Source organism: Ictidomys tridecemlineatus, unplaced genomic scaffold, assembly GCF_052094955.1.
Source record: "Ictidomys tridecemlineatus isolate mIctTri1 unplaced genomic scaffold, mIctTri1.hap1 Scaffold_92, whole genome shotgun sequence".
Taxonomy (NCBI): Eukaryota; Metazoa; Chordata; class Mammalia; order Rodentia; family Sciuridae; genus Ictidomys; species Ictidomys tridecemlineatus.
In genome coordinates, this window is record NW_027526147.1 from 38,385 (window position 1) to 65,922 (window position 27,538).

Here is a 27,538-nt window from a genome sequence, read left to right on the forward strand (position 1 = left end):
GTAGTAAACAATCAGTGTAGTTAAATTACCGAGGCTGGCTTTGAATTTGTGAATCTCTTGCCTCAGCCTCTGGAACTGCTGGGATTATAGACGTGTGCCACTGCACCTAGCAAAGCTTTTAGTTTAATTGTGGGGCATTTGGCCTGCACTATTCCCTTTGGTTTGGTCTGGTCTGGTCTTTGGAGCCTAGTGCAGAAGTGCAGTCCAAAACCATGCGTTTCTATCAGTTTTAAATTCCCAAACCAATGCGGCACTTAACATCCACTTGTGACCTTTCTTAGTTGATTTGGGCTGCTATGATAAAGGTGTCATAGACTAGAGAGATTAAACAACACATGTTTATTTCTCTTCTGGAGGTTGGGAAGTTCAAGATCAGGGTGCCAGCAGATCCAGTGTCTGGTGAGCACCCACTTTCTGGTTTGCAGATACTGCCTGTTCTTTGTGCCCTTACATGACAGACAGCAGAAAGAGGACAAGATCTGGTGTCTCTTTCATAAAGACCCTAATATCATCACAAAGGCTCCATCCTCATGACCTAATCACCTTCCAAAGGCACCTCTAAGTACCATCACATTGGGGGTTGGGCTTCAACATACAAATTTTGGGGGCGGGGTGACGTATAAGATCAGTTCACAGCCTTACCTTCCTACATCCAGGCCTCTGGTTGAAGGCTGGGAATTTTTTAGTGTCCAGAAGGCTATTGTTTTAGTCAGATTTTTAGCTGCTGTCACCAAAAGTTCGGACAAGAACAACTAGAGACATAAAAGTTTATTTGGCTCATGGTTTCAGAGGTCTTAGTGCATAAATGGCCAACTCCATTGCCCTGGGCCCAGGTGAAGTAGAGCATCATGGAGAAAGGTGTGATGGGGGAAGCAGCTCAGGACCTGGGCACCAGAAGCAGAGAAAAGCTCCATTTTCCAGGGACAGAATATAAACTCCAAAGGCACACCCCTGGTGACCCACCTTCTCCAGCCACACCCTTTCGGCCTATAGTTACCACCCAGTTAATCCATATCAGAGCATTGATGCACTGAAGGCTCGTGTAACCCAATCATTTCACCTCTAAACTTTCTTGCATTGTCTCACAAGAGCTTTTGGGGGCACACGTCATATCTAAGCCATAACAGCTGTTACCCCAAGGGGACTTACAAACTTGTTGATTATGGGAAGAAGGAAGGTAATTGGCAGAGTCCTCTAAGGCTAAGGGGAGGGGTGTTGACTATTTTCATTTGTTTCCCAGGGGCAGCAATTACATATCCCACAGTAAATCTAGTTATAACTTAGTTTTACCTTATTTGGCATACAAAGGGACAAGGTCCCACTTATCTCTAGAGCCACAGATATTGAAAAGATATGCAGAGTTCTTACAGGGGCTTTAAGTAAATAAAGTGCAGGTGATTCTCTTCCTACATGTGAGATGTATAAATCTTTCAGGTTTGGGTGGGGCTAGCTTGACATCCCTGCGACAAGCCTGTGAACACCAAATAAATATTTTCCCATAAAACTAGGAATTGCATTTAGGAGCAGTTAACTCTCAGGCCCAGAACAACCTAGACAAAGCATAAAGTTTGGAAGGATCTGAGTTACACTGAAAGTAGATCTCAGAATGAGACTACAACTTTAGCTCATTTAATTTTATCCCTTTCCCTATCTTGATCTTACTCAGGTTAACGTGTGGTGGTGGGAGGGAAATGAGGCACGGGGGCCAGAAAAGTGCTGTTCTTATTTGGAACCACATGAATCTACTTCATCTAGGAGGCAAGGCAGTTGAAAACAGCATTAAAATAGGCCTCTGGATACTGGGTGTGTCCCAGGATTACCACAGGCCTGGTATCGGTGGCATTTCCTCCACACTCAGTGACATGGGATTCTCCTGCATCTCTCAGTCTCAGAGGAGAGTACAGAACCCTGATGTTCTTCGCAGCCTTGAACTAAGGAGCTGGTGGTCCTGTCTTCATTCTGTGGTTGGGAGACCAGGCTGGAGATGGTCATGTGGGTTCACGGTGCTACCCATGGTCCTGGTCTGAGGAGGAGAAGAGTGAAACCACAATTATGTCTGTAGCAGGGTGCTGAGGTCCTGCTGTGCATGTAGGGCATCCAAGTCAGGGCGGAGGCAAGTGCACACATTGTGGGTTTCAGTGGAAGTTAAACAGGCTGAATATCCAGAAAACATTAGAGAGATCCCAGCCTCCAAAGATGGGGCTACTGAGCACGGCTACGTGTTCACCTGTCCCTACATAGATTTGCGTCTGTCAGTTGGGGCCCTGCAAAGGCTCTGGGAGCAGAATCTGCTGGAGTGGGTATAGGAGGCGTTGTAACCAGGGCCCACCAGGGACCCTAGGAAGGAGGAAGGAGGCCTTCCAGGTGCAGTTCTGGATGCAGGTCTCACAGAACACTGGTTTGCTCCAGATCCTCAAGATAAAATGAGCTCTCACTCTTGCTGCTCCTTTTTGGAGAAGACAACCTCGACCAAGGAAAAGTCTACTTAATTTCATCTATCTTTCAATAAGCTTGCTCTTTTTTTTCTTTTCATGTCAGGTGGGTAATGTGCCAATGTGGTAACAAGGTTTGAGGGAGGTGTCTCCCAGACAACAGTGGGCAAAACCAATCCCCATGCTTGTGAACCACAAAAGGATCAGGATTATTTTTAAAATTTTGTATCACTCTCCTAAGGCATTGGGGTTCAGCTTTGTAGATCAGAGCTTTGTAACCAAGCCTTCTTAAATGAGCTTAGAATGAGAAATTTCAAATGAATCGGTGCGTAATAAATCGACTATGAAAATAAGCCTGTTACAGAATAAGTCCATAGCTTGTGGCTACATTATCTTTTCTTCTCCATGACAGCACAGTGGAATGCTCCTTTAGAAAGTACTGAATTGGGTGAATTTTAATAGCTACTGCTTCTTGTGTTGAAAATTCACCAAGAACAGGCTTGTACCACCATCTCAGTAGCTTTGCTCTAAGACTCTTGAATTTTTGCCAATAGACTTACAATTTGAATGATCAGATGAATAAATGAACTGAATACGTATGATGTACCATCTTCTTTCATACCAGCCTGAGGAGGGGGGTAGAAATGTTTTCACTTTACCAATAAGAAAATAGAGGTTTGAAAAGAAGACATTACTTAAGATCATACTGCTTGTGAGTAGTTAAACCAGAGTGAGAAGTTAGTTCTTTATTTCTAAATTGCAGATTTCTCTGCCACAGTGTTCTGCCCCCTGAAATCTACTCATCATTTATTTGGTCCTAGGCACTATGCCATTCTTTTTTTCCTTTTGCAGTGTTGGGGATTGGACCCCAGGGCCTCATGCACGCCAGGAAAATGCTCTACCACTGAGACATATCCCCAGCCCCAGGCCATATATTTTCATGTTCATTATCTCATGAAACTCATATCCATTGTAACCCAATGATAGAGGAACTAATTTCATGGATGTCATAAAACTGAAGTTCAAATGTATTATGTAAACTGCCTATGGTCACACAGAGGGCAATATCTGTACTCTCTTTAAAAGGTTTATTAATTGGAAGGGCCAGGATGGATGTCTCACTTCAGAAGGAAGGTGTGTTATTTTGATAACTGAAGCTATAAGCCACACCAATTGCTGTAGGCTAATAGGTAGGAGGGAAATACGTAGAAAAAAAATGGATCATGTCCTCCTAGAAAACCATTTCTAATGAGATCTCTGAGCAAATTATAAACACAGAGGAGAATGATTGGTAATTAAATATTGTTATTACTAATTGTCTTAGACTATCCAGACTGAGATAACTATAAATAGGATGCTGATAAACAACAGAAACTTATTGCTCATACTTTGGGAGCTGGGAAGTCCAAGGTCAAGGTGCCAACGTTTGGTGTCTGGTGTGAACGCATATCTGACTCACAGGTGGTGCCTTCTTGCTGTGTCCTCACATGGTAGATGGGGCAAGGCAGCTCTCGAGGCCTCCTTCATACAAAAACTAATCCCATCATAAGGTTCCTCTATTATTAGTCATTTCCCAAAGGCCCCCTTGCCTAGTGTCATTATATTGGGTGATAGGGTTTCATCATATGAAGTTTGAAGGGACACAATATGTAGCAATAACCAAAACACCTGTGTAGAATGATGGCGAGCAAAGCTGGGCTGGGCAGAGATTTCCTTTTGTCTAGGTAGGAGTCAGGAGGAAGCACAGGGCTTGCTGAGGGCTAGAGCTGAGCCAGACAGATTCATGGGAGACGGAGTCAGCACAGAGAAAGAGGGGGCTGACCTTCCTTTCTAGGGGAAAAAGCTGCTGGTTCCTGATTCTGTCTCTGCAAAAGGGGGATAATTTTTTCATTTGTAATTTAATGTGTGATAGAGGTATTTTGAGTTGAAAGTATCGTTGATTGGTTTGCATGTTGGTCTGCAAATTGAACATCATACATGCATTGGAGTGCTTCAGGCCTGGGCCTTGTCTTGGTCTTTGGTTGCTATGACAGTAATCATGTGGGTTGAAATGACTGAGGAACACTTCTTGTTTCCTGACTTCAGGCTTGGTTTAGAAAGAGGGACAACAGCTAAAAAAGCCTTAGATGTCATCGTCTCCTTGTTGGAAGAACATGGACAGGGTGGGAATTATTACGAAGATGAAAACTCCTGCCATAGCTTCCAAAGTGCATATCTGCTTGTGGATCGAGACGAGGCCTGGGTGCTTGAGACCGTAGAGAAGTACTGGGCTGCTGAGAAAATCACAGGTGAGTGGTCTTGAGCATGTGAAAGACTGAGATGGATGTTGGCTGGACCCACAGCACCAGATCCAGAGAAATCATGCTATCGTGCAGCCTCTGTCTGTGCTGGCTCTTCATGCCTAAACACACTGTTCACTTCTGGGCATCTGTTTCTGGAAATGCACCTGGGGTTTTCTGAATCTAGAGTGAAGGGGTGCTGGCCCTTGGGAAGCATATTCCTAACATTTCCTATTTTCTGTTTGCTTTCCAGGCAGAACCCAATTCTGACTACAGGCTTCTGCATGACTCAAACTGTTACTCTGTTGACCAAGATGGTCATTGAGAAATCCCTTCAATGGGAAACTGTCCTGAGTTCGAATCAGCTACCGTGCCCTGTAGCTGTTTGTGGTTGGAATGGTCCTCTAAAAGAAGGAGTTTGTGTCTGTGTGAGGATTATTCAGTGCTACTCTAGACCAATCAGGCCATTTCTCTGTGAGGTAATGTTCCTAGAAGGACATAGAACTTGGTGATCCTCATGGAAGGAATTAGTGCTCATAAAATTGCTGCTCTATGCCTCTGGCTCCTAAGACAGCACAGGGAAGGAAACATTAGAGGTGGGAGTGGTGACCTTGAATCAGTACCTCAGCACTTTCATATTCTAGATGGGATTGGATCCCAGAATGGGTTAAAAGGCTCCCAAGAGTTCTAAGGATTGGCCAGTGACATTCTTACATTCTTTAGGACAGAATGATAAATGCATAGCAATGCACTGCCACTCTTCCCTCCTGTATCCACAAAGACATGGCCAGTAGATTCCTGCATACTTCTTATTGAGCCTATAGTTGACCTATGTATTTTTTTCAACCTAATTTACCAATGAATCAGAAATGATGTTGAGATGAAACCTGTTTGCCACACTTGCCTTAGGGGTGACTGGCGCCAGATCTGACCTGAGTTAGAAGCAGATCTGGTTCAGTCATTGGAAGTCATACTTGTTTCCTGTGCACAAAGTCCAGTGATCAGGGCTTCTCTGGATGTTGGGCACATTGAACCCCATACACAGTTAGTTTCCCATGGAGGCAGAGAAATCTGGATAGTGGTTTCCTGGTCAAAATGTGTGAAGGCACATTCTCATAAGACTATTGAATGGGCTAGAGGGTCCCTCAACAACCACAGGAATTTCTCTACCCCTCTCTACCTAGCATGTAACCAGCAGGGCCTGTGCCCACTTTGCCCAACTCTTTCAGAATTTATAGGACAAGGGCAACCTGTGTGGCCCATCAGGTCTCCATCTCTCCCACAGTGCAGGAACCTCATGCTTTTTTCTTTAATGTTTTTAGTTATAGATGGACACAATACCTTTATTTTGTTTATTTAGTTTTTTTTTTTATGTGATGTTGGGAATTGAACCCAGTGACTCACACACACTAAGCAAACTGTCTACCACTGAGCCACAACCCCAGCCCTCAAACTCCTTTCCTAAGAGGAAGTGTTGTGGATAGACACAATACCTTTATTTTATTTATTTTTATGTGGTGCCGAGGATCAAACCCAGGTCCTTGCACATGCTAGGTGAGCGCTCTACCGCTGAGCCACAACCCAGCCCCTGAAGTCTTCCTGTTGAATGGTTCCATTGAAAAGGCTAGTGGGCCATGCTTCAAAGCCATCATATTACTTTTAAGTAGAATCAAAGACGTTTTGATCTATAACTTCATTTCAAAAGCTGAGCCCCTTCAAAATATAGCTTAAAAAATCCATATTCACAAAATGAATGTTGTCTTTCACTAAACATTCAAATTAAAAGAAAACACACAATCATTTCTTGGGCTTATCGATTTCTTGTCCTGTGATCCCAGCAGTAGTGTGATTGATACTAGTAGGTCAGTACTCCAAATGATGATTCCTAAAAGCAAATGTCGACCATAAGTCAGCCCTCTAGGAAAGTAACATCTATGGAGCTCTTTATGAGAACTTAAAAAAAAAAAAAACTTAGTGTAAATGATATCAAAATCACCAGTTTAGGCTAAAACAATTTTTAAAAATTTTTAAATAGTTTATAATTTGACTCCTGTGGTACGCTCTGAAAAAAATGAATGGAAAAATACCAGTGCCCATCATCCAGGAGTGCTTATTTTGGAAGTGTAAATCAGTGAAGCAAAACATCCTGGGTGCACTTAGCCCAGCACTGAGCCTGCCTCTAGGGACTGGGTTTTAGGAAGTAATGGCTCTATAGCAGCTTATAGTTTAGACTGACTTGCTTTCTCCCACTTTATTGTTCAAGAATTTGGAAGCTTAGCATGTTCCTTGGGAGCAACAATTGTGAATGGGCCTTGTGCACTAGCCCTGATAGCTTGAAATTTGCACTCTGAACACCATCTCAAGCTTAAAGGCCAAGTTGTTCTCCATGTGTTTGAAGCTCAGCCTGCAAATACAGAAATGGAGGAAACAGGGCTGGAATTATAGCTCAGTGGCAGAGCACTTGCCTAGCATGTAGAGGCACTGGGCTCAATTCTCAGCACCACATATAAATAAATAAATAAAAGTATTGTGTCCATATTCAACTGAAAAAAAAAAGAAATTGAAGAAACAGAGCAAGTCTGTCAGCTGAGAGGAATTCTCACCTAATCCTCATTCATTAAGGGAGAGTGTACTCAGAAGGCATTCCTTTCTGAGTTCATTTAGCTATACATATATTTATAAGGAAAATATTTCCATATATTTTTCACACATACATCTAGACACACATATATTTATAAGTACATTCTCCCCACTTTTTTGTGTACCAGGATTGACCCCAGTCCTTTATTAAATTTTTTAAAATTTTGAGACAGTGTCTCACTAGATTGCTTATAGTCTCACTCAATTGCTGAGGCTGGCTTTGAACCTGAGATCTTCCTGCCTCAGCCTCCTGAGCTGCTGGGATTAAAGGCATGTGCCACTGTGTCAGGCCATTCCTTGTTCTGAAATGATTCATTATCATTGCCACGTGTTTTTCTAAATGTTGAAAAAATGTTGAACAAAGAAGTATCTGATTTGCATTATAGATTGTGTGTGTGTGTGTGTGTGTGTGTGTGTGTATTTGGGTGAGTCGGGGTGGTATAAAGTGGGCTTCTAGGTGAAAAAGAGTCAGACTGGGGAGGAGGGACCTGTGGTTGCTACAGAGCATTTCTGTGGAGGAATTTCTAAATCTTGTCAGCACTACCTCTTTCAAAGGACGTTTCACTTCTCTTGTAGGTAATGCACACTTGGGGTTATTTAGAATGAAGGGCCTTGTGTATTTCATTTTGATTGTGAATTTAAGAGCAATAAAGTTATTTCACATTTAAAATGTGATGATGCCAATCAATATTGGTGGAACTAGAAAGGGGACCAAGATTGTGTTTCTTGCTTCAAAATTTGAATTCCTTCCTTCCTATAAAGTCAGTGTTCCAAGGAAGGATTTTCCATGAATTTCCATTTTCTGATTAAGTTTTCCTAAGTGTACGTGCTTTGTACTCTGCAGAGGGAGTAAAGTGCATCTGCAATCAGCTTTCCCTCACTACAAAGATGGACGCGGAGCACCCTGAACTCAGGACTTATGCTCAGAGTCAACGCTGGTGGATGGGAGAGGATGAGTTCAATTTTTTCCAGATTTTTTCTCCAGCTGATGACTACTCAGACAACTTTGAAGGCAAAGACAGCTTAGAAAAGCAAGAAGGTGAGTTTGGCTGTCCTTTAGGATTCTCCTTCTCACACTTTGCTTGTAGCTTTTGCAGAGCACTGGTCTGGATTTGGAAGGATAAAGAGGAGGGGTAGAGAATGGACTATGACATAAAGACTCACTTTTAGCAAAATTCTCTGGTATCCAGGCAAGGAGACAACTTGTACTTATTTTTACACAGTATTTTCTTACCCATGGAGGTCCCTTGTTTTTACTGATGTTATTTTTTCTTTGAACATTGATGTTATCATGAGTCCTTTGTGATACTTATTGCAAATAAGTATACTCCTTATAGCTCAGTTACATATTTGGCTTATTTTCTCCTTATAGTTTCCTCTTTTCCACTTGTCTGCTGGGCCTTGAGGGCGGGGGTGTTATCTTTCATTCGTCTTAAGATTCTCTTGTGATGCTTGCACAGTCCTTTGTTCCATGAAACTTTGTTAGTAGAAGTGTCTTGAATTCTCTTCATCAATCCTCTCTGCCACCCAGTTACTGACTTAATCAGAATCCATATTTAGGTAAGTGTGTTGATTAGATTGTTTACCATGTTTTGTGCCAGAGAGGGAACTTTTCCAAAACACCCACACTGGTCACATTTTATCTTCGCTAGTTGTATATGTATTTTGTAAGTCGAACTTTTTTTGAACTCAGGGGCATTCAATCACTGAGCCACATCCCCAGCCCTATTTTGTATTTTATTTAGAGACAGGATCTGAGTTGCTTAACACCTGGCTTCTTTTTTTTAATATTTATTTTTTTAGTTGTAAGTTGGACACAATATCTTTATTTATTTATTTTTATGTGGTGCTGACAATTGAACCCAGGGCCTTGCACATGGTAGGCAAGTGCTCTACTGCTGAGCCACAACCCCAGCCCTAATGCCTCACTTTTTTGCTGAGGTTGGCTTTGAACTCATAATCCTCTTGCCTCAGCCTCCTGAGCTGCTGGAATTATAAGCATGGTATAAATTAAACTTTTGATCCATTAGAACTGGAGTCAGCAAATTACATCCTGTAGCAGCTGCCCGTTTTATAAATAAAATTTAATTGAAACAGACACACTCTGTTGGTTATCTATTTGTCACTGTGACAAAATACCTGAGATAAACAACTTATTAGGAGGAAAGATATATTTTGGCTTCCAGTTTCAGAGGTTTCAGTCCATGGTCGGTTGGCTTCATTGCTTTTGGGCATGTGATATGGTAGCACATCAACAGGAGAGCACATGGCAAAGACATAGCTCACCTTATGGCAGCTAGGAAATGCTTTTTTGGGAAGGGTGACAGGGAGGGGCCAAGGTCTCAATATCCTCTTCAAGGGCACGCCCTCAAGGATCTAACTTCCTTCTACTAAGCCCCACCTCCTAAAGGTCCACCACCTCCCAGTAGCACTGCAGGGGGGAAACCAAGCTGTCAACACAAGGGCCTTTCAGGATGTTCAGAATCCAAGCTGTAGCACTCACCTGGTATTTATGTGTTGTTTATGTCTGCCTTCATGCTGCACTGGTGAATTTGAGCCATTGCAACAGGGAAGTTAAAATGAGACCATATGGTCCATAGGCCTAAAATAATCTCTACCTGATCCTTTAAGAAAAAAGTTTCTTTTTATCTCATCTAGAAGAATACTTTAGGGTTTTTGCTGTGAAACTTAAGTCATATATTCTAGATAGGAAGGTAAGAAAGTATTCATTTTAAAATGAGAATTTGAAAAAGAACTTCTAAAGATGTTTAATGAAATCAAAACTAGCTTGATGAAAGTTGTTCAGTAGTTCGTAGCATAACAGTATCCTTAAATCTGATGAAACTTCTGGTTATAGGAAACCTATAGGTTATAGGAAATGCACAGGAGAGAGGAACATCTTCAGTTCCACCAGGGGGATGCCACGTGCAAGTCCAGCTTGTGTGAAACTCTACAGGAAGAATGACCTGATTTCTATGACAAATAAGGTGCAAGAAGACAAATCAAGAGGCAGAGATTAAAATATTCAAGAGATATTGCCCATCTGTTGGATTCTGATTTAAATCCTATACCAAGACTGGAGATGTAGTATAGCGGTAGTGCCCATGCTGAGCATTCCTTTTTCAGGGCCCCCAGGTTCCATCTCCAGCCCTGCAATCCCCCACAACAAACAAATGAAAAACTCCAAATCAATACCTAATTTTTGAGAAAGTAAGAAAGTTTGAACACTGGATAGTTAAAAAAAATCAAAGACATTTTAAATAGTTTTAGTTGTGACTTGTTATAGAGATTTATAAAGAGGATATGCATTGTGCTAGCAAATTCTCTCCCTATGTGATGTTTTGATTCTGTCTTTGTGAACACAGACTGAAATAGCCTTTTAATGAATTACAACCAGAGAGGAGCCTATAGATGTGGGATCCCATACAAATATTTTTTTGGTTTTGTACCGGGGATAGAACCCAGGGGTGCTTAACCACTAAGCCACATCCCCAGCACCATTCTTCTATTTTATGTAGAGACAGGGTCTTGCTAAGTTGCTTAGGGCCTTGCTAAGTAGCTATGTCTGGCTTTGAACACATGATCCTCCTGTCTCAGCCTCCTGAGCTGCTGGGATTATTGGCATGTGCCACCTCATCTGGCTCAAGGATTTGTTTATTCATTCATCTGAATTCAGAGACAATAATCTTATAGCCTCCAAATATTATAAATGCCTCTCAGTGTGTATATTTCTGACTGTAGGGAGATCATTCTCCAAATTTAGTAATGATCCCAAACAGCCCTAGCTTGGGGATCTGTTTACAGACTGCATACACTTCCTAATGGATATATATTGAGTATTGTACTAGTTGAGGTATAGCTAAGTGCTGTAACAGAGAGACTCCAAATTAATATGGCTTGAAGAGCACAGAAGCTCTTCCTTTCCCATGAGATAGTCCAGATGTATATGGATTGTCTAGGGATGGACCTCCATTTTTGGTCTGATGGTTGGCATCTCCCAGCAAACAGGAAGGGAGAAAAATGAAAGGCAAGGAAGTGGATGTGACCAGAAAGTTGCACACACCATTTTACTGATCTCCCATTGGTCAGAATTGACCACATGGCCAGACTTAGTCACAAAGAAAGCTGGGACATGTATTCTGTCACTGAGGGTTATGATCCCAGGTATAATTTCATGGGCTTATTAATGTAAAAAATAAAGGAGTGAATGGGTTTTGGTTAACAACGTGCCACAGTTACATCTCTCCGCTATCCATCTCTCTTTCAGAAAGCATCACTGTACAGACAATGATTGACGTCTTACGGGACAAAGCAAGAGGAGTCTGCATAGACTCTGAATCTTTCCTCACCACAGCCAGTATAGTGTCTGTCCTGCCTCAGAACAGAAGCTCGCCATGTATTCACTACTTCATTGGGACCCCAGATCCTTCCAGGTTTGTTCAAGATACAGTCACAGAGAGAAAGCATGTGTATGCCTTGGAAGCTCATCATTGTGTTCATGCTGGCCGTGTCCTCCCCATGGGTAGCTAAGTCACAGTTTTCAGTCTGTTTCAATGTGGGCTGCATAGCACAGGAGCTTTGATTAAGTGGAGTGCTTGGTATAGTCACATGGTGGTTATTACGGTTGCAGAATTGTGTTTTAAATTCATCAAATAGTTACTGAGCATGTGTAATGGGCCAAACATTGTGCTATTTTGATACAGGGTTACAGAGATGAACAAAAGACAGGGTGTGTGTTGGCGGAGGGGGAGATGTGCCCAAGATTTATCAAAATAACCAGTTCCTATGCATTATTGGACAATATGATCCAGAGGCAATACAGATTGAAGCCGCTTTCATTAAGATGTTGTGTTTTAGGGAAGAACTTTTTTCCCCAAATACTTTAACAAAAAACAGCATTGCACAGTGGCTAAGAACATAGCCTCTGGAATAACTGGTCAGGATTTGGAATCCCACTTCTGTAAGCTCCCGTTCCTATAACTGTGTAGTGGGAATAATACCAGCCCCTACCTTTACACGCTTGTTAGGAGGATCACATGAGATGATCCAGGTAAGTACGTGGTAGGCTTAACTATTATGACTAATTAATTAATGATTATTAATTTTTTTGTGGTGCTGGGGATAGAGCCCAGAGCCTTGAGCATGAGGCAAGCACCGTACCCACCGAGCTAAATCCCCAGCCCTTAATTATTATTAATGAGGGCTCTCTCTGACCTACTAAGCAGACAGTTACCCCATATCCTTTAATGTTCAGCTGTGTATACCACAGGTGACATCATCAGTGGCTTAGAGACGACCACTCAATGCCTTCATTCACTATTACAATAACTACATTCACTATTACAATAGCTTGGGGGGGGGAGTTTTTGGGCCAAGATGCCTTGACCCAAACCTTTTATATCAGAATCTTCAGGTGGACCTTGAATCTGTCAGGTACATCTGATCCTCAGTATGAAAATCCCTAGAAGACTGCCTACATCAATTGGTTCTCAGGTGTTTTTCAGGTGTTCCACTGACCACAAACCATTATGATTTTTGAATATCAGTTGTTAAACCTTTGAATTCACTACCAAAGAATCTGCAGCTGTTAAATTTCATTCCTTTAGATGCTGAAAATATTTATTCTCCTCTCGATTCAGGAATATGAGACAAGGATTGTTTTTATCAAAGGACTCTTTTTTTTCCCCCTTCCTTCTGTCTTTCTCTGTCTTAGATGACTCAGGGGGAAAGCCAAGCACTTCTGACCTGATGGCCTCATTTTTAAAACTATTGCCAATATCAGTAGAACTTTCTAACACCATATGAAACTATTGAATTTAGTGTAAACTATTCCTTTTCTTTTTAATCTTTATTTTATTTATTTATTTTTATGTGGTGCTGAGGATCAAATCCAGGGCCTCATACATGCTAGGCAAGCACTCTATCACTGAGCCACAACCCCCGCCCAACTATTTTTAACTTTTCATTCACTCAACAAAAACTTACTGCATACCAAATATTGTGCTTGTTCAGTACTAGGGGTGAGGTGTGTGTACAAGAAAGAGGTGGCAAAGATGTGGTGGTACAGGGAAGAACTTTGCAGAGGAGAGGTGAGCACGGTGGGAGAAGTGAGGGTTTATTAGGTACAAAAAGCAGTAATGGCACTCTAGGTAGAAGAACTGCGTGTACAGAGGCACAGAGGCATGAAGTGGGGCACACAGGTTGATGGGCAAGTTTCCTCTTGTAGATGAGTCTGGGGATCAGGTTTCTATCTCTTCCTCCTCCCACCCTCCATAAACAAGCCCAGCCACCCTCACAGGGTCCCTAAAGGCCAGCTTCAACCACTCTGTGGTGTTCTGGGTTCTCCTTCTTTTTGATTCCAGCTGTTTTTTCTTGGGTTGATCTCTCAGTTTTGAACACTTGGTTCCATGGGCCCACCTTCCACCTACAACTTGGTCCCAGATTTAGGGCTTCTACCACCCTCCCTGCTGATGGACTGTGACTTGTTTTCTCCCCTATCACTGATGTCTTGGAGGACTCTGCTGGTCTGTGGGGTACACAGGGCATTTACGTTCTATTTTGAAGCATATGAAATGTTCTGCTAAGATATTTGGACATTATTCTTTAGGAAACAGGAGTGGGTTGAACTGAACCAACTCTCTTGTTGAAGTCTCAGATACTTGCTTTAACTCTCCTTAGTTGTGTTGTCAGGAAATGAGTAGAAAGGAATTCTGTTTCCCAGCGAATTCTGTTTCTTAACATAAATTTCAGGGCTTAATCTAATTACAGAAATGGGTTGAGAAATAGCCTTCTGATATTTAAAATGGAAAATTTCAAGTAATTCAAAAAGGAAATTATTCATTGTTAAATTAATTGGAAAGACCTTGTAGAAGATTAAGGCCCTTCCAGAAGACATTCATTTTTATCTTCCCTGGTTAAATGGGCTGTGTCTCTTACCGTGACTGTAGAACTGTCGTAGGTTATTTTGTTTCTTATTCAACATTTCGATGTTTCACTGTAATTGGGCATGCTCAACATTGTGCATTTTGTCAGCAGGAAGCATAATTACTTACCCTCAGTTTTTTGGGTAGTAACACTGAGGAGGTCTTAGCTGACTCCTGCTAGTGCTAAAAATGTTAGACATTTTGGGGAGATAGTGTCAAAGTATCTTTTGCGGGTAGGATACTGGGGATTGATCTCAGGGGCGCTTGACCACTGAGCCACATCCCTAGCCCTATTTTGTTTTTATTTATAGACAGGGTCTCATTGAGTTGCTTAGAGCCTGGCCATTGCTGAGGTTGACTTTGAACTTGCCATCCTCCTGCCTCAGCCTCCTGAGCAGAGCTGCTGGGATAACAGGCATGTGACACTGTGCCTGAACTCTCCTTCTTTCTTATCATATACCAATTACCTTGCAAGTTTGAGAGTTGGAAAGAGATAAAAAAAAAAAAAAACTCAGAGTTTGAATGATTGAGGGACAGGAAAAGTCATTTAATTAGCTTTGTGGAGAAGGCAAATTCCATCATATTCATATTCCCTTGGGTCAGCTTGTGCCTTGATCACTGATGCAGTGATATTGATAGACTTCAGTGTACTGGTTCTGACCTTTGGAAGCCATTTTAATGGAAGCTAGTAGTCGTCAAAGCTTCTTGATAGGAAGAACTGATAGAGAAAGAATACTTGGAGAGGTGTCTTGCCATTTTGAGACAGGGTAAGATGTAGAGTCTTAGAGTGCTCAAGGTAAGGAGAGCTGATCAGGGGTCTCTCTGCCTAACTCCATGTTCTGTGATGCCACTATTGTCTTGAAAAGGGCCACAGAGGGAGTATTTATACCAAAGAATTCTGCAAATACCATAAATTTGGGCTTATTATTTTTAAAGATGTAGTTGTCAGACCAGTATAGCACCGAGAGGATCTCATATACTAACCATTAAAGATATAGCATTAGTAAAACAAAAGGGTTAGAGAAGGTAATTTAAGAACCCTGGGTCATGGTGGGTGTCTCTCCTCCCTCTTTTTCTTTCTGAGCTTTCTTTGTTTCATTGTCTTCTCCCAATGCACTACCATTGAGAGGCTAAATTAGATTGGTTAAGACTGTGTCATTTGGATCTTTCAAATCTCAGCTGTGGGGGTTACCTTGTTGTTCTTGGAAACCCAGGCGTCCAAGGTCAGCCTTGGCAGCCACATCAGTTCTGCCTGCAGATATACAGAGCTGAAAGCCCAAGGCAAATGGCCCCCTCCCCTCCTTTCATTTTGAACTCTTCCCATACTGCTTCTCTCCACCCTACACTTTGGACTTTCCAAACCTCCCAAGATTCTGGATCCAAATCTCCATCCCCAAGGTCATCTTATGCTCCAAAATATTCTCTAAAATTCTCTTCACTGACTGGTTTTGCTCTCAGCCAGGTATGACCCTGACAATATGATTCAGGTGACATTGTCACACTAGAGCTAGAATGGCCCATAGATGAACCACTCAGAAGGACACCTGCCTTTTGAGGGAAACCAGTTATTATAAATGCCTTTCAGATTGGTTCACAGTGTAGCAGATTTATCTGAGCAGGGGCTTATGTTTTTCTTTCAGGGACTAATGATCCTCAGTGGATTTGCAGGGATTCTGGGTTACAAGACCAGCCTGGTTTCATTGCTGGGGAATGTCCACATCTTCAGCAAGAACAGAGCCACATTTGTGGCTGGAACTTTGTGGCTGGAATGGTTGACTGGCTTCAGATAATAAAATTCCAAGTCCCAGAAAACAAAAAGTCCTTATTTTTTGCAGTTTCACAATGTATATGAAAAATACCAACAGGATACAAGGTTGGGAAGTAGTGGGGAAAATAGACTTTGGATGTATAAGGTCTGAGTTTAGTTGTAGGTCCACTGTTGGTTAGGAATGTGACTTTGGACAAAGCACTAGGATTCTGTGAGCCTCAGTCATCTCACCTGTAAAATGGGACAGAAGTTTTGCCCTGTGTATTCACTGCTGCCTCCCTAACATCTGTTGGGCACTGCATCAGACCCAACATGTATTTGCTGAATGAATGACAAATGAACATGAGAAGAGCAGAGCCCGGAGATGCAAATACAAACACTAAAATTTGTGCTAGGCTGTAAAACTTTATAGAGATTTTCATGATTATTTTTTTGTTCTTCCAAATGAGAAAACAAATTATGGGAAAAAAGATTTCTTTTTTTTTTTAAACATTGGTTTGGTGCATCCACCAGAAGGTTCTGGAAAGAAAAATGGGCAGATAAGGCGAAGGTGCCACCAGTGGAACTGTTTCGTGGCTATGTTCAAAGTGTCATTCAAGGCTAAACTTCCTGCACGTCTCTGAGTCAGATCTTGGAAGACCAAGCTGTGCCATGTGTCATGAGGCTGTGTGCCTCAGACCTTAGACCTGTCTCGTTGAGAGCTGAAGGTGACAAGGATATGGTTCCCTGTAGTCTTGTTCATGGTCTTCTTGGCTTCAGTGTCCCTCAGTAGAGTCTTTTTATTTTATTTGTTTATTTTTATGTGGTATTGAGGGTCAAACCCAGTGCCTTATGTATGCTAGGCAAGTGCTCTACTACTGAGCTACAGCCCAGCCCCCTCAGTAGAGTCTCTTAAAGTACTCTTCTGGCTCTGTGATGCCCTTGGCCATTGGAAGCACTTCCTCCCTTTGTACATAGCATCTTATATTCATGTCATACTGTGGAGCGGCTGAATGACCACAGTGAGTTCTGTCTAGGTGACCTTTCTGAAGGTCATCCTCAGAATCCAGCCCTGGACTGTCTGGAGCCTCTCTGCTATGTGGCTGTCTGGAGCCTCTCTGCTATGTCCCACTTAGAGCCAACTATAGGACACACTCTGGGTCACTCCACATACACAATGAAGTGAGCCTCTTCCTGGAAAGGTGGTGGAGAGGAGTGGTCACCACCCAGTTTCAGCTTTGACACTAGTTAGATATGTGACCTTGGTCAAGTCATTTAATATTTCTGGGCTATGAGTTGCAATACATTTCTTCAAGTGGTATTGAAGAGGCTGCCATCTGAGGTTCAAATATGGGAACATGCCAGGGGAGCTCCTTATCCATTTGGATTTTTAAAAAATTTTATTAATGGTGTCTTTTTTATATAACTTTATTTTACTTGTTTATTTTTTTTATTCAATGCTGAGGATAAAACCCAGTGCCTGGGTGCTAGGCATGTGTTCTACCACTGAGCCGCACCCCCAGCCCTCACAGTATTTGGAGCCACCGAGTTAGCTAGGTTCCCCTTTTTGGGATATAGTACATAGGTACAAATGATCAAACCTGAATTATAGATAATTTCCAAATTCTAATTTAAATTAATATTAATATTATTGCAGTGTATTATCAAAAATTATTATATTCCTTATTCTATAAATAATTTTATTTTAAAATTTTTATTATTTATATAATTTATTGAATCTCAAAAATTCTTCCTTTAAACACCTTGACAAATTTATGCTTTGTGTTTTTAGCAGTCGAGGATGCTGACTTCCTCACAGAGTATGGAAAGAAGTTTTTGGAACTCTTAGGCTGCTTAAAATATTATGGGCACCTGCTCATATTTTATTTTTAAGATCAAACAAATAGATGGGAGGTCTGAACATACAGTACCTCTTATTTTAGAAAAGCTCCTAGACGCTGTCATGAGTTAAACTAATCTCCATATTCCAGTGAGCTTCGACTGGGTTTGAAGTTATATCAAACAGAGCATTCTTTACTACCAGTGTCCTGTATATTGGGTGCAGAAGACTGTGACTGTGGGTTGAAGTGGAGTTACAAGTTCACAGGTCTTAGGACAAAGACATAGAATTGGCAAGATAGCTTTAGAAGCTGGAAGAGACCATTTTAATCCAGGTGAGCCCAAGAATGAGAAAACATCAGCCCCCAGTTGGTCAGAGGCAGAGAGAGTACTCATGCCCCTATTCCCAGTCCCAGTCTGTTCTTTGTCTCACGTGTCAAAAGGCAACTCATCCCAGTAGGTGCTGCCAAGATGTCTCTTTCCAGCCCCTCTGGCAGGCAAGGTTCTCCCTTGGAGTCAGTGTATCAGAAGAGACACCTGGTGAGCAAGACACTTAGGTTCTAGAAATATAAAGGCAGGTTTCCAATAAGGAGGTTACTCCACTCCAGCTTTAAGTGCTAGAGAACAAAGGTGCTGTGTGGGCCTGTAAGAAGTAGCAGGTGAACATCATCGAGGCCTGGGGCTGGGAGACAGGTCTCCTCTCCAAGGGCCCCCCCTTGTAGCCAGGGTGCAGTGGGCTCTGCTGGAGCCTGCAATTCCCTGGGCTGCTGGTGCTGGGGCCGGCACCAGTCCCACTACAGAGCCTCACACCATGGGGAGCCATGCTGTCACTGCTCTACCCAATGCAGAGCCCTATGACTGAGTAGGTGTGGACTCAGGAGTGGGCTTGGGCCCTCCAGGCCCCTGTCAGCAGAGGGTCTCTATGTTAGTCACGGAGCCTGCCGGCCATTGTGTGGCAACTCCTGTATGATGTACACTGGCTTTTGGAAACACTCTTGGCAGGGCTGGGCTCACTGGCAGAGTGTGTGTCTAGTGAGCATGAGGCCCTAGGTTCAGTCCCCAGCACTGGGAAAAAATCAGGAACCCCTCAGAACACCCCTGGTGCTATCTGGTCCTGCAGGATCTGATAGGACTCTTGCTGGTTGGGATGTAGTTGTGTCATTGGAGACCAGAGGGACCCAGAGACAGCTCTGTATGCTGTTCTGTGCTGAGCACACTCTTTTTCTCTCACTTCCCAGGTAATCAGAATTGGTTTTGACAGTTTGAAGTTTTGTATTAATTCATTTTTCATATCCAACAGTCAGTAGAAGGGAAAAGGAACAATCATTTCCAAGAGGCTGTAGGGGGTGGAAGTGTGTCTTCCCTCTGTGTAAGTAGCTTCCCTATGTCTTGGGCGACTTCCTTTGATGGTAGCTAAGGAGGGATATGCCTTGATTCTGCCCAGGTTGGCCCACCTTGTGTTCCCCAGCAGTAGGGCAGAGGAGGGGACCATTCTCCCATATGAATGATATGTATCACCTGCAGAGGACAGCAGAGTCCCCAACAGGCATCCTTAATTAGTACCACTCACTCCATCACCATGGGGTGCAAATTCTCATTGCCTTTGACATGTAGGTTAAATTAGATGCTGTGAACAGTGTCAGTGCTCTCTCAACCCCTTTCCTGTGATCACCTCAGGAAACTATCAGAGAGGTTATTTCCCACTACTGTTCTCTATGACTGTGCTTCTCAGACCCAGATGTTATGAATCCTCCGGGATCTTGTTAAAATGCAGATTCTGCTTCAGCGGGACAAGACAGAGCAGGGATGCTGATGCTGTAAATCCAAAGACACAGCTAGGGGAGCAAGGGTGACTGATCACCAGTCCTTTTCAGATCATGGTGCACATGAATGTATTTTCAGGGCACAATGGCAAGGTTGCTCTGGCTGCCTCACATCTTAACACCTCTGGGCTGAAAAAGTCAGCATCCAAGCTCACTTCTAACCCAATGGAGTCTCCTTGGAGTGAAACAGGGTACACCCATGGAAGGGCAAAGTAAAGTCCAAATCTGATAAATTGAAAACACATGAGATGTGCACGTGGCTCATGCCCTCCTATCTTTACTGCAGGTGCTGCCCCATGGCTTGGCTAACATCAGACCGCAGGTCCAGCAGTGCCCATACCTACCAGGAGTGCCCCTCTGCCCAGCAGTGTTTTCTCCGGGTGAAGGGAGAATAAGTGTCCTTCCCAGTGTTCATCAGCTGTGACACTGACCTGGAATGCCAGGCCACAGCTTTTGACATGCATGGCTCTCTTGGTGTATGTGTGTGTGTGTGTGTATGTGTGTGTATGTGTGGTTGTGTATGTGTGTGTGTGTGTGTGTGTGTGTGTGTGTGAGATGATGTGTGCAAGCCACGCACAAAGATATTCACACACGCCTGCCTGCCAGACATCAGTCCTGCCAGAAGAGCTGGATCAAAGAATAAAGGGGCATCAGGCCCCTCACTCTGCCTAGCACCTGCTTTCACACAGCCAGATTTCTGCTTCTCTGCAGGTGTCCCCTCTGGGATCTCTGGGAATTTCTGCTTCATCTGTCTTAATCAGTACCCTCCTTGAGGCTGTTAGAGATCTTACAAAGATTTTCCAATGAGAATCTTAAAACCAAAAGACCCTTCCTTTCCAGGAGAGAAAGGGGTAGACCTTTCATCTCAAAATTGACCATCCATTCCATCCTTTTCCCAAAACACTATGTGTCTTTTTGCCTCACTTTATACAACTTAAAAGAGTTCTCTCGGATGCTCTTTCCAGGACAGAAATAATCTGTTTCAGTGTCTCCTCACTGTAAATAGAAGAATTTGCAGCTTGTAAATGGCTCTTGGTTTTATTAAAATAGCTACTAAATCATGCAGTGTGTTTCTCTTGGCACGAACCCACCTGCCACGAGTTGGCACTGAAAATGATTGCTGAATAAAGAGACAGTCTCTGGGTGTCCTCGTGCCCTATGCTCAGTCTGACTGTCCTTTCTTTCTAGGTTCATATTCAGGCCTTTCATCTTTGTTGATGAAGTAAAACTCGTTCCCAAAGCAAGTCTCCCTGTTTTGGGGACGATGACCCTGCTAAAAAGGAGCCTCGGTTCCAGGAGAAACCAGACCGCCGGCATGAGCTGTACAAGGCCCACAACTGGGCACGTGCTGTCATCGAGAGTGACCAGGTGAGCCTGGATAAGGGTTCAGGGAGAGTAATGAGGTCCCTGAGGAAGGAGTCAGGGAGTCTGTTAGCCTCCTCTACTCTTGGCCAGTCTCCTCCTGGGCAGCTAGGTTCTACAGGCCTTCCTAGAATGCGGGTGCTCGTTTTCCTACCCAATCTCCTGAAACCAAGTAAAACAAAGCCTTTGCTTCTCATGTTCTGGAACTCAGTGGGCCAAGCTCTCTCTTATTTACTGTTGACTTAGGAGGAATAGAGATGTGCAGTTCTAGAAAGGAGACCTGCTTCTGTGCTTTCTTAAAATTCTTTGCAACCTTTTAGGGCTAAGAAGCTATACTTGATTGGCAGAGCTTTATTTAAAGATGCAATCATATGCCATTTCCAAAAAGTAATTCTCCAAAAATGCTCTGGAGATGGATGGTGGTGGTGGTTGCACAACCACCATGTACCAAATTCTATGTTAAGCATATTTTCCCATACTACCGATATAATTTAGAAAAAGATTCTCATATTCCCAGTTTTTCTCTTTCTTTCTTTCTTTCTTTCTTTCTTTCTTTCTTTCTTTCTTTCTTTCTTTCTTTCTTTCTTCCTTCCTTCCTTCCTTCCTTCCTTCCTTCCTTTCTTTCTTTCTTTCTTTCTTTCTTTCTTTTTTCTTTCTTTTTTTTTCTTTTAGAAAAAGATTCTCACATTCCCAGTTTTTCTTTTCTTTTCTTTTTTGTACGAGGGATTGAACCCAGGGGCACTTAACCACTGAACCACATACCCAGTCCCCCCTTCCCTTTTTAAATTTAGAGTCAGGGTCTCACTGAGTTGCTTAAGGGTTCACTAATTTGCTAAGGCTGTCTTTGAACCTATGATCCTCCTGATGCAGCCTCCCAAGCCGCTGGGATTACAGGCACATGTGTTTCACCATGCCTGGCTAAGTTCACATTTATTTTTAAGAGTGAGTACTTTTTCAAAGTCAAACTGCTTCTATTATCAAAGCTTGTTTAATAAAGTTTCTGACAGGGCTTATTTTCTAGGTGTATGACAGAAAGCCCCAGGTAGACTCAAAATGTCACCTACTAGTGTCTGGTTTTGTGGGTATCAAGCAATGAGAATGTAGGGCAGAAAGAGCCCATGGGATCGCTGGGTTTTGAATTTTAGAAATGACTCTTGGGTTGAATCAGGAAGTAGTGGATGAGTAAGGAGAGTGGCTTCTCAGTTCTGGGACTAATTGGGTAAATGAAAGCCTTCAGTGTCACCCACTGTAAATGAGCGAGTACTTCTTGGAGGAAGAGCTCTTACCATCTCCTAAAAAGAGTGCTCAGGAGATAAGTATTCATTGATCATTCAGCAAACATCTTTGCAGTATACCTACTATGTCCCAGCCATTGGGTGGCACCATTGCAGTACATTGTTGCAGTACACCTACTATGTCCCAGCCATTGGGTGGCAGTTGGTCACAAGTTGCCCAAGTGTTGACGTAGGGAAGGACCCGCTTGAGGGAAGAGTCACTGTACAATGGGGGAAAGTATCATGAGATGGAGGAGTGCAGGTAATTCAATCTGGCTGAAGACGAGGAAGAGATGAGGCAAGAGGTCAGGCCCACAAGACCTTGCTTCTCATCAGGGCCTTCCCTGAATGCCGCTCAGGAGTCTGGATTTTATCCTGAAGCAGCCACATTCTAGAATGGTCCTCATGGTAGTTGTTTGGGAACAGACCAGAGTGGGTGGATGGGACTGTGAGCAGGAAGCCAGTAGAACTCCTGAGGCTCAGTGTCCACAGCCACAATCCCACTGTTCTGCTGACTGTGCAAAGGCCATGTTTTTCCTCAGGAGCAGGGCCGAGTGCTGAAGAAGATCATGATGGAGCTGGAAAAGCAAGGCCTGGAAGCCATGGAAGAAATTCTGAGCAGCTCTGAGCCCCCAGACCCCGCCCAGGTGGGGGACCTTTTCTATGACTGTGTTGACACGAAGATTAAGTTCTTTAAGTGAAGTGAGCATTCCCTTTCCCCTTCTTATTTAAAACTTCCCACCTGACTAAATGACCAGCAAAACAAACACTCTCCTGTTTGAGTAAAATGAGAAAAGTTATCAGGTGGTCTCCTTTTCTGAAGCCAGATCCAACTGTTACCTTGTGTCTCTAAATGTCCCTTTCTCAGCCGTGTAGGTCCCCTTCCTTTGCAATGTAACACGTATCCTTCTGCCTCTTGCGTTCAGTTGTGTGACAAATTGTGGATCTGAAGCTGCTATTCTTGTATTTCAGTGACAATGGACACATTAGCCTCTGGCAGGACTAGAGTTCATGGAGGCTTGAAAGACAGGCTCTGCCATGTTGAGTTGGTGGGAAAAGCAAGCTCTTTTGAAGTCTTAGTCTTTCAGTACCCGTTTCTTCCAGGTTAACAAAAGGTGTTTGTTGGGTCACACATGCTCCTGTGTGTGTGGAGGGAAGGGGGCACCTCCCCAGTTGCTCTTCACCTGGGCTCATGCCTGTGGGCACTGCAGTTTCCACAGGTGTTCCCTGGGGAACGAAGCCAATGGGAGGGAATAAAGGGGCTTCTCAGCTGCCCCAGCTGTGTCCTGGTGTCCATGATCTCCAAGGAACTGATTTCCATGCGCTGTACTCGTGTGTGGTGGACACAACCCTGCTTCATATGCAGGAGAGCTGGGCAGCACTGTTAGCCAGAACCTATACACCTTAGAGATTCAGGGAGCCGTGCCAGTGACCTCCCAGGATCGCCAAGTGGGTCTCCCAAAAGACATGCTGCTATCTCTACAGAGCAGTGCACCTACCAAGTAGATGGGGCCTTGGGTAGGGATGACTCCTGGTCTAGTGACCAGCATCTAATCTAGGATTCATTCAGTGGCCCTGCAGCATAGTCCCACCCCATGCAACTGTGACTCTCAGCTAATGAGGGAAAGAAAAGGAAAAAAAATCTTGACTGTTTAGATTGCAGTTGAAGTTGCTGGGATTTGAGCAGTTGCTACTTTATCTCAGCAGAGAGACACCAGCTGAGCTGATCTGCTTCCAATATCATATCCACATAAAGGATTTGACCCACTAGTAGAGCATAGAAAAGTAGGCAAGGAAGACCAGGTGGGCTCCATACTGGGCATTCAGAGGGCAAGAAGGTGACAGACAGATACAAGAGGACATCTCTGTGGGGTCACAGTCCAACTCCACCCCTCCTACCCAGCCTGTCAGAACCCACACATGGGTGTCTGAAGCAACTGACCACCTGGATCTTCCCCCTTAGTCCTCATGCCCTACAGCTGCTTCCAGACTGGTAGTGGAAGTGGGCAGGAAGTGGTGGGGCTTGCTTTCATTTATGGAACTCTCTCCCAACTCCCACAATGACAAAGTGGCAGAGATGACTGATAGGAGTGTCTGTTAATAGAGCAGCTAGCGGGAGAGTGCTCTTTGGGTCTAATGATGCTTCACCATCCTTGACATGATTCTAGCAAAATGAAATATTGGATCAGTAGACTTGGAAATGGCACAGGGGTAGTCATTCCTCAGCACCTATGTCATAGCCCATGAGGGCTGAAAGTGACACAGCCGCTCATTATGTGGGTGGAATACCAAGGATCAGAGATTTTTTAACGTTTTTCTTTTCTTTTTTTTTTCTGTTATTGTTCTGGGGATGAAACCCACAGTCTTGAGTATGCGAGGCAAGCACTCTCAAATGCTCTCTTCCACTGAGCCTTGTCCCCAGCCTCAGAAATTTTATGGGAATGAATATTTTCTTTCTACAACTCTCTTTCAAGAGTGTATGTATAGATTTGCCATGAACTTTCTATTCAGCAGTTTTGTAAATTCTGTATGTAAAATCACTAAGTACAGATTGGAAGACTATTTCAGCCGACAAAGTTTATGGCAGCCAGTAGTGGCAGCCTGTAGTGTAGATTTGACCTGAGCTTTCACTGCTGATGAGTTGAGGGTCTCCTCTTAGATGAAGTGGCCATTCTAAAAGTGTCTATAGTTGCTAAGATGGAAAAGGATGAAGTTTGAGAATGATGTAGGTACTTACCTTCCAAAGTCTACCTGAGGAGTGGTTATTTGAAATTAGGTGTTGCAGAAATCCTGTCTTTCAATGCATGGTCTCACCTGCACAGGTTAGGAAGCATTTTATCAGACCTGACCTGTCTGAGATAGTCAGGGTAATACAAGATTTGATCAGAAGTCTAGTGCAAATAAATCACACCAAGGCCTGCTTTTATTCCTATGGCCCAAATCACAGATGACTGTTGTCTTTACCCAGCCAGTTGTGCAGTGGGAAACACAATGGCTACTTCTGTTTGTGGACATTGCAGGCAGGAAAGGGCCAACTGTACATCAATCACAGCTGTAATGTTGATGTCTTACCACTAAAGGGTGTGCCTGCCCTCTGTGTGGGCCTAGTGCCTCCCAGCAGGCAATGGAGATGGGGGGTCTGTGTACAGTCAAACCTGAATAGCAGTGCTCAGGTTTCTTTGTGCATTTGGGAAGGGTGGGGAAAGACTACAGAGAGCAAGCAGTATGCTGATGTGGCTGTACTCACGTTTAGTGACAACAGTCAGAAATATGTTGTTGAATTTTTCGTAGGCTGTTTGTAGGGGGAATGTTTGCTTTTAAATGCTCCTAACAGATTTTTACTTTGGAAGAATGCTTATTACATGGATAATTTCTTTTCCAGGGATTGCTTTTCTGAAGGCTGTATAGGGAAAATGATTATTCAAGATGAAACGTGAAACTAATGTTTAAAGGTCACCATGTGTAAATAGCTTCCTAAATGCCATTTGTATATCTATTAAGAAGGTAGGGTGCCAGTGCATGCTTTGTGCAGAAAGAAGTCATGGCCATAAAGGACAGAATCTCTCCCCCACCTCCCCTGTAACCTATCATAAGCTAGTTAGTCTTGTCTATTAGGTGGGATTTACCATAAGTGAAGACGACCCTCAGATCAAGGGCATACACTCCAGCGAAAGTAAGTTAGCAAAGCAGAAATAATAGTGCTTTCATTTTTGGAGGTGGCTTGAACCTTATGTAGAATAAGGACATAATCAAAATTATGGAGATTCATTAGTGCCCTGTAATGTAAGACCTGATGTTATTATTAGGAGCTACCCTACAAGCTAACAGAGCAGGTATATGCCTCTTAGATCTTAGCAACAAAGTTCCTTTAATATTGGATGAATCGTTAAATCTAAAAAGTAATTGTTGACTAAGCAAATGACTATGCATCCTAACAGATGTCATCTCACCTCCATACAGGTGATACATAGCTCTGGCTGATAGCAGGGAAGACAGGTGGGACCCTGTGTCTGTCATGAGGTCTCTAATTGCATTTCTGATTGGAGACTCACCCATCCTTTATTGGAGATGTCTTCAACTGAGCTCTTAGCTTTAGGAAGCACAGGGAGAAGAAAGCGAGGGGACCCACCTCACTGGGCATGCTCTCTGGGAGGGGGGGGAGTGGCAGGTTACACGCCTGGCAGTCCCAGTTCTACCGTATGCTTCCTGTAGCTGTGGCATTTCATTCCACACAGTCTTAAGTCCCCGCTGCCCTCCTTAGGTTTTTGTCAAAATGTGCTTTATCTGATTGACACCATACATCTTGAAATGTCACATGCAGAATTCTTGTGGGAACCAATATATATATGTTTGCAATCATGTTGTGAGAGTTTAAATGTATTAGCTGGAAAATGCTACTGGCAGCGAATTATAAAAAAGAAAGTCTTAGTTTCCTGCAGTGGGAACTGACCATGTAGTCTTAACAGTCTTTTGTACAACTATCTACAAACCAGGTGATGTCCCTTTATCCAGTGCTTGCCCTTGGGATTGTCTCTAAATGCATCAAGCATACTATAAAAAATACTGAAGTTAATGTCCAGTGGCCTCTTCTGTCTTGTGTTTCATGAAAGAATGCTGGCATCAGTCAGCACACAGGAAATGTGTGGAAGGGGATGTGTATTCTGCTGGAAATCTTCAGAAAAAAAATTAACTCAAAAATTTCCTGCATTAGGTACCATTCTTTGGGTAAATTTATTCTTTAAAAGTAAACACAAAACTACAATGAGAAATTGAGTCACATCCACCAGGATTGCAACTTAAAACAAAAAGTAGCCACTGAAATCCTTGTAGACTACTGATGGGAATGTAAGATGGCACATCCATTGTGCAAAATAGTATGGAGGTTGCTAAAAAAAATGTTTTAAAAAAGGGCTACCATGTGACCCAGTGATTCCTCTTCTAAGTATCTTTACAAAAGACTGGAAAGTAGGGCCCAAAAGATATATTTGTACTTACAGGTTCATAGTAGCATTATTTACAATAGCCAAAATGTGTAGACAAGTATCTGTAGATGTATGGATGGATAAACAAAATGTAGTATAAGCATACTGTCAGGAAGCCGCTCTGGAAAGGAGCTAGGTACACATCTTTAAGTCCTGAGTGAGGAGGTACTGAACAGGTATTGCACTGCAATGTGTTTGGACACTACCTCCACTGATAAGAGAGGCGCAGCTCCAGGA

The 27,538-nt window shown here is 43.1% G+C and overlaps 1 non-coding gene and 1 pseudogene across 1 annotated transcript; one reads left to right on the forward strand and one right to left on the reverse strand.

Moving 5' to 3' along the window:
• The window catches only part of LOC144374883 (secernin-1-like), a 53,274-nt pseudogene extending 26,681 nt beyond the window's left edge, over positions 1–26,593 (forward strand).
• LOC144374890 (small nucleolar RNA U13) lies at positions 2,533–2,636 on the reverse strand. The gene has a single exon (XR_013434147.1). It is a non-coding gene; the product is annotated as a small nucleolar RNA U13 (small nucleolar RNA).
• Positions 26,594–27,538: the final 945 nt, after the last annotated feature.